Raw genomic sequence first — 13,173 nt, 5'->3', positions numbered from 1 at the left:
TTGGGGTCATCCATCCATCCATCCATCCATTTTCTGTTCACCCTTTGTCCCTAATGGGGTCGGGAGGGGTGCCGGTGCCCATCTCCAGCTACGTTCCAGGCGGGAGGCGGGGTTCACCCTGGACAGGTCGCCAGTCTGTCGCAGTTGGGGTCATCTGATCTTAAAACAATTGAAAGCTCTTAAGTGCATTTCACTTCAGAGGGGTAAAGTTTTCAACACGTTCAGATGCTTTATCTTTTAAAGCGCCGCGAGTCACTTCGTTTCACCAGACGCACGGCTTGGATGGAAACAGACCCTTGCAAACATCTCCAGCGAGCGGTCGAGCTGTGGCTTCTTCTCTGCAAAGTCGGCCACAAACAAACCTTTTTCCCTCCCCTCAAGCTGTTTCTCAAGCAGGGCTATTTTTGAACTCGAGTGGGTGTTCAAAGTAAACACAGCAACACCTAATGACCTTCTTCAAGTTTAAAGTTATCCTGTGGTAAAGAATTATTAGATAAAAAACCACATGAAGAAAAGAGGTGTTGGTATCTGACCTCTCAGTGGTCAAACAGTAACAAAAGTACATTTACTTGAGTTCTGTGCTGAAGTAAATTTTTTGGGTATCTTTACTTGAGTATTTATTTTTGTGGGAACTTATGACTTTGACTCCACTACATTTCAAAGACAAGCAATGTACTTTTGGCTCCACTACTTTCATAGGAAGCCTGACGTTACTTGTTCTTTTCGGCTAGCTTTGCAGCTAGCTAAAACAAGCTGCTTCTGATTTTCTTTACTGAAGAGGGGGAACCAATCACAGTCTCCAAACACACCTGGGGGGGGGGGGAACGTGGAATTACGTCATCCTCGTTAAGCGTCTTGAGCTGAGCTCCCGCAATGGAGACGGTTGGAGAAGCATTGCATGAATTACCTCGTTCAAAGAAACAAATTAGCTGAGAATCTTAGAAATATGAAATTGAACATTGTTGATTTAGTGCAGAAACATTCGGGAATAGATTAGATAGATTAGAAGACGATGACAACGAAGACGGTTGGAGAAATTCAAGCCAAAGCTATAGTAAAAAGTAGCTGTAATTTTTTTAAAAGGATTTTCATGCTTACATTTTTACAGGTGGTGTAGACATTTTGTAGCTGAGTGGCTCTACATGCCAATTCCTCATTGGCATCAGTTACAAGGTTGTGTAAAAGCACTCAGAAAGCAAGATGTACTTAAATTATAAAGTATGAATCAGATCATTTTGAATACGTATTTTTAGTACTTTTGAATACCTAAGTATTTTCAAAAGTAAGTTCAGTACTTTAACTTGAGTAAACTTTTGACCGAGCAATGTTTTACTTTTCGTTGAGTAAGATTTGACCACGAGTGGCATCACTACTTTTATTCAAGCAGCTCTGTAATGTTTTTACACCTGATTTTCTGTACCGGTCCTCTGACTGAAGGGGTCACGGTTAGATGAGCGTCTTTGCTAATCCACCTTTGTGATACTTTCTGTTTTAGATTCAGGTCATCGCCCTCTCGGCCCACCACGGGGCTGCGGCCAAGTGACACACTTTCTCCCGCAGAGAACAGTTGTGTAATTACCAAATGTTGGTGCTGCCCTCTAGTGGCACACGGCATTTTATCCTCCTCGTTTTAAAGAAGTCAGATCAGCGTTTTGCAGTAGAGTGGAGTGTTTGCCTTGGTGGCTCTCGGCCTGAGCTACAGATATCCTGACGATGTCTTCAAGTTTCTGTCGCGATGTGCCTGTCCGGGCTGAGATGGAGGCCTCGCCGGGCCGCTTGTGAAACTCAGCTGGCCCGTAATAATCGGCTTGAGGGGTCACAAAGTTCAAACTTTCCCTTCACCGCTTCCTCTCTCCAGTCCAGGGCCATTACAGAGGCTTATGGGGATTAGGTGTCCAGAGACGGGGGAAGAGGATGTGGCCCTTGAGTCAGGAGAGAAGCAGTTTGACTGGGCCACAATAATACACACATACCAACAGATACTGATATCTCTCGGTCAGTGGTGTCCGTGTTTTTTGGCAAAGCTTGCAAATTTAAGCTAATGGTGAGCCACAAACTTCATTAGATTAAAAATTTTAAAAGTTTTTGTTTTGTTTTACCTGCTCAATGGTAAATACATTTTTAATTCAATCTGTATATAATTAAAGAGCCAAAACATAAAAACGGCTTTGAACTGTTGCCTTAAAACAGGCAATTTTCAAATGTTTTGGGTCGTCAGTTGTTTTCTATTTAAATTTTTTACCGTTCTTGTGGTCAGGAGGCCAAACAAAATCCTTTCAGGGGGCCAGAGATGATCGAGTCTGTAATCAAACTGGAACTTTTATGGGTTAGGAGCCATTTCTATTGTGTATCTGTGGCGAAACACGGTGGTGGAAGCATTATGCTATGGGGATGATTGCTTTCACCAAGGACAGAGAAACTGGACGATATCATGTGAATGTTATTTGCATGGCACATATCAGCAACAAGGCAAAGTGCTAAAAACATAACACAACAAGCAGTTATGAAAAAAGCAACAGACATTTACACTGTGTTAATCTAATAATTTTCAAACGTATTAAGCAGCGTACCAGTTATTATTAATCAGCGGCAACTTGAAATATTTTTAGCCTTGATTTAAAAGAATTCAGCGTTTCTTCAGTTTTGCAGTTTTCTGGAAGTTTGTTCCAGATTTTTGGCACATAAAACCCGAGTGCCGTTTGGGAGGACGGCTGCAGTTAAGAGGAGGATAATTCTGGAAGAAAACTTCTTATGAGTTCCAACAAACCTGAGACTGCGGCAGAGCTTTATATTTCAGCACTGCAACAACGATGAACAAAAATAAAATTTAAATCAAGTTAAAAAAGGTTACGGATGTATAAAGTTATTTTTGCCTTCCTGTATCTCATATGATGCAGATAGAAACCTCACCTGGACACACACACACACATACACTTTTGTTTTAAGCTCTTTGCATTGCCTTGTCGCTGAAAATGTGGTACACAAATAAAATTACCTGTACATGTAATAGTCATCACTAATTTCTGCGCTCGGTTTGGCACCTTAATAGAGCCGACGTCGTTTAGCTCAGCATATTTCCGTCAATATAAAATAATGGAATCATTTTGTATGGCAAAGTTTTCCCCACTGGCCTCACCCTTGACCTTGTACAGGATTTCGGTGTTCAGGACTTTTGACCACAGGGACACACAACTACAAGCGCACGGCTGCTGTACACGCTGCTGAACCCCGGTCCATGTGAGGAGACGGACAAGCGCAGTCATGAATAAGTCATTCAGTTTTAAAGCCACACATCCCGGGTCATATGATCCACCACGGTGTCCCGGCTCGTCTCGTGGCCTGACATCCGGAACACGCCGGTGAGCACACTGCTGCTCTTTGTCTCTGCTCTGTTTATCTGTACATGGAACGTCATTTGGTTTTTGTACCGACGGACCTCGGTAATTCTGAGACTTTGGACAAGCGCCTCAGCAGACTGGTTTTACTTGACAGCTGTTTTGACTGTGGATTACAAAACCCTCGTCAGCGATAAAGAGCTGACAAAAATGAGAAAAGTCTGGTGTGGTATGAGTTGATGTATGGCCGCTATGAAACAACCCAAACAGGAAAAGCCAGTGTTCTACCTGTAAATGTTTGGTACGAATCCATCGATGACTACAAAGGCACCAAAGTATAACTTATTTTTAGAGGTAATGTGCCATTATTAAGAACTTTGATTTTTGGAAGCGTGAAACAAAACAAAAAAAAAAACAATCTCATTTACTGATATCAGGTTGTTTGAATGAAAGAAGCTCTTTAGAGAAGTTGACATAAATCAGACAAGATGAGTAAGTGCCATTCCCTTTAAATGTCAACAGGCGAGTAAATTCCATGTTGCTAATATTTCCGTCATGTCAGCCTGAAGGGAACCACACACATCACCACCCTGCCGGTCCGACCTGTATTCTCTGAAAGAAGTGCAGATTGAAAGGAATGCAGTTGTAAAATAAAAAAGGCACACCGTTTCCTGAAGACAGAACATCAGGGATAACATATGCAGCCTACTTAAAGCAGTACAGCTTAACAATATAACTCATTATACCGTCTAAAGTCCGCCGTATAAACTTTAAGGTCTACTCTTTTTTTTTTTTTTTTAGCAGTCAAAATCATGAGAAACATTTCAAACCAGCAACAGGTGCTGAGCGACTCGTGATCAATTTGCATCGCAAAGCAGGAGGAAATCATGCAATCTTCTATAATCAACCAGCAGATCATATTAATAAGAGCGCCGTTTTCTTTCACCCAGGAACCTGTTTCCAGAGACCGACCTGTTGGTCGTGTGCACGGCCTTTAGGTTAGGGCCTGGGCTAACAACCAGTTGCCAGGGCTCAGACGGCGTGCCGCTGAGTTCCTCCCATACCGCGCATACCTTTCAGCTGAGTGTCACAGGGGATGTTACTGTCAAACAGGCCGCTGGTATCCGCTCCGTAGACTAAACACTCTGCAGAGCCTGTTTTGCTGCATGCTAATTCATGGAAGCAGCCGCAGGACGCCGTCTGCCTCCGCCTACGGACGAGCCGGGTTATCTTTGTCGACATAACCAAACGGTCTGAGAATGAAAGGAAGGGAACAGCACTCACTACCAGCAGTTAGTGTGTGACCTTTGACCCACTCATGTCGCTAGCTAGCTGAAAGGCGAGGGCAAAGAACATTCTGCTGATATCGGGTGGATGGTTTTGAAGCCTTCGTGGAACAGGAAGCATTCAGTTCAGTTCTGACGCAGAAATTTCTCACCAACATCCATTGTTTGGTTTTGGTTTTAGTTCCGAATTAAAATGCTTGAAAACAAAAGCGGGCGGCAAAGTTCAGGGAACCATGCTAAATCTTCCTTTTTGCTTGATTTCTGTTTTAGGGAATAGAGACTGAAAGGAAGCTGCAAGTTGTCTGTATTTTACCTTCAGCAAACATCATAAAACCATTGTCCATAGGGAGGCAAGAATTTGTTTCTCATACTAACTACCACTCAGTTCAGGACAAATATAAAGGCAAATTTCCGCCATATTATAAAATGCAAACCTCAAACAATGTCACGTTAGTAATAGGAGTAAATGTTTGATCATGATTTACTCTCCGTGTTTCCATCAATATATTTTTTTTAAAAGAATTGCATTAGAAAAGATGAATGAAAACGGCAAAATTCAAAAATAACTTTAAAGTTATTTAATTAATTTCCCCCCCAAAGAATATAAAAGAAGTTTTTTTATACTCACTTGAGGTGGTTTTCTGATCTCCTCTAAACATTTTTTTAAATTTATTTACTTAAGGGGTACCAATATTTGTGCCACCAGTTTTAATTTGCTAAACTACTATTTTCTCTCTTATTCAAATTGATGACAGGACTTTTGTTTTTGTTTTTCTATGCGCAATGCAGAAGTGATTTCAAACCGCATCTTTAACAGCAGGACCAACAAATATGGCTGACGCTTAAGAAAACCTTTCAGATCAGATGAAACGTAGATGGTGAAAAATCTGAACTTAACACACTGATTTCTCCTCGTTTCTCTGAACAGAAATAAGTTCAATATTGTATACTATCCACATTAAATGAAAAAAAAACAAAACATAACATGACAAATAAATACAAGCATTTATTGAATAAAATCTTTATGAGTGGGTTTTTGAAAAACAGACATCAAAATAAAATAAAAACAACTCATGCATACCCCATCCGCATTTACGCAGTGATTTTGGTTTCTCGACTATTTTGTCGCTGGGCTTTTAGTCTGGCTTTAACTGCTCTGTTCAAACAAACTTCAAAGTGAAAATAAAACTGTGCAAACGATGCATCGTAAACCTGTTGAGGCGACTATCTGCAGTCTGTCAGCTGCACACTGCAGACGGGCTTTACCAGGGTTGTGAGGACACGTTGTTTGCTTTGAGAGCGCAATCATGCCTGCAGAGCCCAGATAGCAGCAGACTCTCTCTGCGGACGGACTGTGACCCGGTGTCGTAATCCCCATTTTTCTGCCACCACAGCCTCTCTCGCCTGTGATGTAATGAAAAGCAGCGTGGCCGGTGGCGTGTCCCGGCTCAAACAGGCCTGCTCTCTGTCTCCGCTGTGCGCTCAGCAAACACCCACACGCACGCAAAGTCAAACAAAGCGACAGCGACGCGCTGTTCTCCTTTATCGTCACCGAGGTCTGATATAGTTCCGACGAGTTCTTGGCTTTAGCTTCACCAATTGCCTAGAGGACGGGAGGATTTTCATCCATAGAAGTCCACACAGAAAGGCGTCCGTACCCGGAAGACGCCTGGTATTGGCCACGATGTTGGCCATCAACAAATTATGATGCAAAAAAATTCATCATTCCGCAAATTTTGCCCAGACTCGCAATTTTCACTAGTCATCGCAACTTTTCCGCAAAACTGACCAGTCACTGCAGCTCGACTGAATGTTGACCAATCCCCCTTTGCGTCCTTCTAATTTGCCTCACAACTTTTACTGCAACTTTTTGTAAAAAATATTGCTGCAAAATCTGTAATTTTAGGCTACAACAATCACAATATATATATATATATATATATATATATATATATATATATATATATATATATATACATATATATACTGTATATATGGCAACATCCAGGGGGGGCAAATTATGTCGCGCTCCGACAACAAGCGTCAACGTACCACCGCTTTGCTGCCTTCACATTAACACGTTGTTGTGCCCGTTTCTCTGCAATTACAGGCACAAGAATTTCCGGGCATGTCTCTACCAGCTTCGGACATAAAGAGTTCTGAATTCTTAATATCAGTTCTCTAACTTGTGCCCAGAATCTTAATTGGATTAAGATTTGGGCTTGGACTGGGCCCTTCTATCACATCATTGATTTTAAATCTAAAAGTTTCCAGAATAGCACCGGCTGCACACGAACATCTGAAAAAAAAAAAAAGAATATTATGACAAAGTCACTCATTTCATAAAGTGGAACTTTCCTTAGAGGAAAAATATTGTCTCCCCCTAATAAGTGAATCGAGATGAAACGCCTACGCAGGTTTCCTCGGCCTCTAAATGCTGTCTCAATCTGGGTTAGTAGGTTACACAATCATCAGGAAGACTGCTGACTGAACAAATGTCCAGAGGCATTGACTCCCTCCACAAGGACAGTGAGCTACAAAAGGTCATCGCTGAAGAGAACTGATTTTTCAAAGAGTTCTGTATCCAAGCATAACAATGGAAAGTGGAGTAGAAGAAAACATTTGGTAGGTCAAGATTTTGGGGAAACGTCATAAGAAATGGACTGAGGCTGTAGTCACAGCAAGAGCCACTGCAGACGAATCCTATTCATGGGCTGCAAATGTCATAATCCTCGTGTCAAGTCAGTCTTATAGAGACAATGTCAGAAGCGTCTTACCTAATGCTTTTTTCAAAAAAACATTTATTTTCTTTTTTTGGGCCAAAGGAAAACTAGTGTATTTTGCAAAACACTTTTTTTGCATCACATTATCAACAACCAGATGTTGCCACTCGCACAAACCATGAAAAAGATGACAGGAAGTAGTTGGAGGATGATAACACTGCTTTTCACATGAACAAACCTATTCACATGTGATTTTAATTGCATTTCTTATTTAGTGGAAACACCACAATTGCAAAATTGTGTGTTGTTTTATTTTTTTACATTAACGGAATAGTAATTTTTGTGCGGATTTGTAAAGGAAACATCGCTACAGACTTACCACGGATCTATGCTGGTTATCAAACAGAGACCGTCTCATGTGGATCCTGCTGAAACAAAAAAACTATTTTGAATAAAAGATCACAAGATTTCCCCCCTTTTCCTGGCTTTGTTACGCGAGCGCCGTGAGTCCAGAAAGAACGTGTCGTACCCTAAATAGCCGTGGTCCCGCTATAGAAAGAACTCGGTGACCTGTGCAAGAATTTGCAGCGAGTGAAAGAAAAAGCTTTGCTGCTGCTGGTCTGACTGACACACAATGAAAATAACTGGAACTAAGTGGGTCAAACCAATGTCACGAAAACCACCTAAGAGAAAGATAGAAGGGGCCCAAGAAAGAAGAACCAAGAAAACCGTTCAGGATAGGAGATGCATTTTAGCATTTAGTTGAGCCGTAAGAAGCTCACAGTCTGCAGCGTTTAGTGGTTCATTCTAAAGTTTAGGATACGCTCTTGTGATTTGAATAAAGTAATACAATGTGTCATACCTTTATATTTATGTGTCTTTTATGATTTATAACTTGTTTTTTTATTTTTATTTTATTTTTTTTAATGAAAGGCGCAGTTGGCAGCACTGTTGCCTTGTAGCAAGAAGAAAGTCTTGAGTTCAAACCCTGGGTACTCCAGCTTCCTCCCACAGTCCAGAAACATGACTGTTAAGATAATTGGCCTTTCTGAATTTCCCTAAGATCTGAATGTGTGCATGCGTGTGTGTGTGTGTGTGTGTGTGTGTGTGTGTGTGTGTGTGTGTGTGTGTGCGGGTGTGTGTGCGGGTGTGTGTGTGTGTGTGCATGGTTGTTTGTGCTGTGCCTCTCTGTGTTACCCGGTGATGAATTGGCAACTTGCCCAATGACCGCTGGAGATAGGCACCAGCTCCCATGACCCTGCACGGACAAGCGGGTAAAGACAATGAATGGATGTTTAAATGAAGAGATACACAGTAGATCAAACCAATGATATGCTTTACCAGTTTTAGAAGTTGTTGTTTAAGCATCTTAACCTCAGTGGTTTGAGGAAAACAATAATGGTCTCCAAGATAGGAGTCTGTATTCTGGAATCTGCTTTAGAACACAATCTCAGTGAGATATTGCAAGTTCTATTTTTGTTCTTGGCTTGTAGTTACTAATTTCTGAGCTTCCACTGAACATGTTTCAGCCTGAACACATGAACTATACCCACTCTTCAGAAATTCAGAAATACTTTATTGATCCCAAAGGGAAATAAAAAAGTTGTCGGAACTCATATCGTCCAAGTATCTTCAGCGAGTTGATGCGGATGGTCATGCTGTGGGCTGGTAGTCAGTCATGTTACTACCATGAGGAGGCAGTCACATGAGATAGCGAATCTGAGGAGGCCTCTGACTGATGGAGCTCTTGCTGTCTGACAGTCACATGAGTGTCATACATGACTGTCATGATGTGCTCAATATTCAGTGACAGAGATGATATTTCACCGTAGCATGTTATGACACCATCAGTCGTAGGCAAGCATTGCTAATCAATCTCATTTGCTTTTGCAGCTATTGATTAGAAAATCCAGAATTTTCAGGGCGAACTACTGGGTCTCATCGCAGATTGAAAATGGTGGCTGAGATGTCGACGTAAACCCACAGGCCAATCTACAGCTGCAGTCTGCTGCCGATCACATTGCCTGCTCGTAATATCTGGCTAGGTCCGGTTTGAACCAGACCTGAGGTGATTCCACAAAAAAAGGGGAAGAACCGCGTCATGTCTGCAATTGGAGACGAATCTGGTCAGGGTTGACCGGGGCAGGGAGAACAGGTGAAAGCCATACCTGTGGAGAAGAAGCTATGGAAAACTATACAAAAATTCAACAGTGGAGCTGAACTGAGTCAAGCTTGGACTACGCTCTGCCGCGCGGTGCGCATAGTTGCTAAAGACAAGCGTCTGTTTTGACTCCAAATTGCAAATTACAGACCTAAAAGCATAAAAATTCTGACTTTCATTAGTCAGGTAGTCATAGAATTACTCACCCCTCGACCGCTGACTGTCGTAACGCAATACATATTTACAGTACATTGTTAAACTGAACCTTCACTGCAAGGCAGAACTACACCAATCCCCCTTTTCTTTCTGATCTGGCTTGCAGTAAAACCTCTCTGCAAGACAGAGCATGATCCCAGCAACACGTTCCAGCAAACGAGAATGAGGAGATTGCCAACAATCAGGGGAATACAGTATATGGACGTTTACAGGTTCATGGCTGAGTTTGTTTTTATTACCATACATACGACTGGCCTACAATAATGGCTGACAGAGAATAAAAGCTGGCTGCCAGCAAAAACATTGCATAACTGTGAGCAGAAGAGGGAGAAAAATATCCCGTAGTCAGACAGGCCGCAGTGAAGGTCTGTGTGAAGAACAAGCATGCAGTTGGGCAACAACACAGAGACTGAAACCAGACTGTGGTAAACAGGTCTGGAGATAATAAAGAGGAACTAAAGTCATATGGCTTTGATAAAGGCGGGGATTAGAGTGTTCCTCAACGATCCCTATTGGCCCCTTTGATTAATTCATCTGGCTGTGATTGGTCTCTGCACAGGCAACTATTTCAATTCACTAAAAGGATTAGAGTGAGAAGTGTGTCAGCTCAATAGCCAAGAATCACTTGCTGCTCTTGTGGCTTTAGTGAACGCTGGCATGTGACTGGATGCTGATGACAATATTGATGAGGAAAATGATGATGATTAACTCACTGACTGACTGGTTTCATGAGACCAGTCAGATTATCTGGATTACCTCTGATTAACTGCAATTGTCTGAGACGAACCAAATGCAGCAACAAAAATTCCAAACCATACCTGTCAGGTCAGGTTGGTCAAACATGCAAACATGTGTCTGCTTCCTTTGCAGGCACCTTCAGTAAAACTGTGCAAAAACCTTCAAATATTTCCCTCTTTAGTGGCAGAGCCTTGCCATTGTCTTCCTACGCAGTTCTGCTCAGTTCTTATCTCACTTTAAAACTCAGTCTGGGTTTTCTCCCATTCACTTGGATTTCTCTGGTAGAATTTCTACATGGCCAGTTAGCAAGCAGACGGAGACGTTGTGAACAATGCGCTTTTCTGCGCTTTTTTAGAATTGCAATCTGCCTGTAGTTTTAGCAATGGCAGCAAAGGAAGCGAACGAAGCCGTTCAGTCATTGTTGGCCGCGCATCCAAATACTGAATTAACATCAACAGCTGTCACGTTCGGATCTGTGCTTCTCTACAGCCCAGGCAATTTCCGGTTAGCTTCACAGCGTTAACTGTTGCGTCATAGGCAAATGTTAGCGATTGGGTGACATTAAAAACTTCAACAGAGTCCAAATTCCAGGTGGTTCAGTTATTGGGTTTATCCAAATACTATGGCCATATGGTCAAACATTTCTACTGTAGTTTCATCAAACCACCGTACATGTCTCCAGAAATAACGATGTTTGTCTCTGTGTGCATTTGCAAACTGCAGTCTGTCTTTTAAATTCTCCTTTAGGAGCACCGGCTTCCTCCTTTCTGAGCGGCCTTTCTGCTCATGACTGTACAGGACATAGTAATCAGTCAGTGTGCAAACTTCTGATTTTGAAGACATTAATAAAAACATCTCTGACATATTCTTTCTCTCATTCTTGTGGCATCTAGAAAAATAGAAATAGTGTCGGTCATTCTAGCTGACCTAAACCAAGAGAAGGCTGGTCTGATTAAACAGTGAGATTATAAAAAAATGTGCGTCTTTTCATTCAGTGTGTGTAAACTTCTGGTTTCAAATTCGGTTTCAATAGACACAACTTGAAATGCAAAAAGCATTTCCTCAAACGAGCTGCCAGTACAGACCTCGTTGTGGTCTTGTCTTTTTTTTAAGGAGTGAAAAAAAAAATCTGCCCTAATGCCTTTAAACCATCTTCTTGAAAGAGGATTATAAGGAATCTTATAGCTGTGCCACATGCTCTAAATCGAGTTTCAATTAACAGTGCCGAAGGAGGAAGTTGTCAGAGTATAAAGCTCGGAGCAGAAAAATGCTAAATCGCGGCCTGCAGCTCGAGGCTGAGGCGAGATCTTATCAGCTTCAGGGAAGACAGAAACGTTGACGAAGCAGAAAGATTCCAATAATGATTAGGATGATTCATACAAGGACATGCAGGATATTGACTGTGGAGGCTGACACGACTTCCACTTGGCTTTGCGTCTGTAAGGTCAGCGGGCCGTCGGGTGGCTTTGTTCCGGCTCCAGATACAAATCAAAAGCTTATCTGTTAAAAAGCCCTGAGGGATCCTCTGAACTGCTGCTAACTACACACAAACTAGCTCTGCTGTTTGCCAGCAGTGTCTCATGTACACATTTTTTGTATTTTTTTAGCTGCTAGCTAAAAACAACGAGGCAGCGTTTTTATGTCATCTGGACAGCGGTGCAGACAGCTGGGCAATGGGCTTCAACTCATGTAATGCTACAGGTGGTGACCCCTGTGGTCAGGCCTCACGTTACACACCTTTGATTTATGGAAGAGGGTCAGTCTCTGGAGAATCCCCCAATGCAGACTGACTTTCCTCATTTGTTTAGAAAAAAACATCAATAATAAAAAAATGTAAAGAAAAATCCACATACACATGCAATATAAGAATCAGTCGTTTTAGTTATATTATTCTTCATTGTGTCCATATGTCAAAAACAGATGTGACCGTAAACATTATATCAATGTCTTAAATAGAAAACTTGTTTTTTTATTTACTTTTTTGAGGATTGTTTTTATTATTATTATTTTAACTTTTAATGTGTGTAGGTTGTGTGTTGACATCAACAATTACTGACAAATTACTGACAAAACTACTATATCTCTCACTCGGCCTCATGTTTCTGACCATTATCTTTCTGAAAGATCCTATTTTCAGTTTTCAGACAAAGATTTTATTTAGAGTGTCAAACAATCCTTGGTTTCATCCACTAACCAGGTACTGGCTAAGGTATCTTAACCGGTAAGAACTGGATGTATGTACAGAAGGTTTTCATTTTTTTGTTTTTTTGTGCTGATTTTTGATCTTTTTTATACTATATTTAACTGAATCATCTAAGAACATCCCGTATTATTTTACTGCTTCTGTATGTCACTCATCTTCCTTGTAGCTATTTAAAAATGTTATTTTGTACCTTTTATTGAATATATTTATGCTTGTACATTGCGCTAGTTCCTTAGCAATACTGTTTCACAAAGTCACTTTACCTGTCGATATACACATGCTTCTTATTGTTGTTCTTATTTTAAAAATAAAAGAAAGAAAGTGTATGGATGTTAAAAAAAAAAAGTCTACAGACCCATGCTAAGGTGTCAGTTTTTGTGATGCATTGAAACGGGTAATCTGACATATATTCTCTACTATTTAAATGAAAAGCTAAATAACTTGTTGGAGGTAAAATTGTAAAAAGCTGCAGAAATCTGGTTGTGTAAAAGTGTATAGACATTCCAACTGA

Source organism: Xiphophorus couchianus, chromosome 14, assembly GCF_001444195.1.
Source record: "Xiphophorus couchianus chromosome 14, X_couchianus-1.0, whole genome shotgun sequence".
Taxonomy (NCBI): domain Eukaryota; kingdom Metazoa; phylum Chordata; class Actinopteri; order Cyprinodontiformes; family Poeciliidae; genus Xiphophorus; species Xiphophorus couchianus.
Note: the sequence above shows the minus strand (reverse complement) of the source record.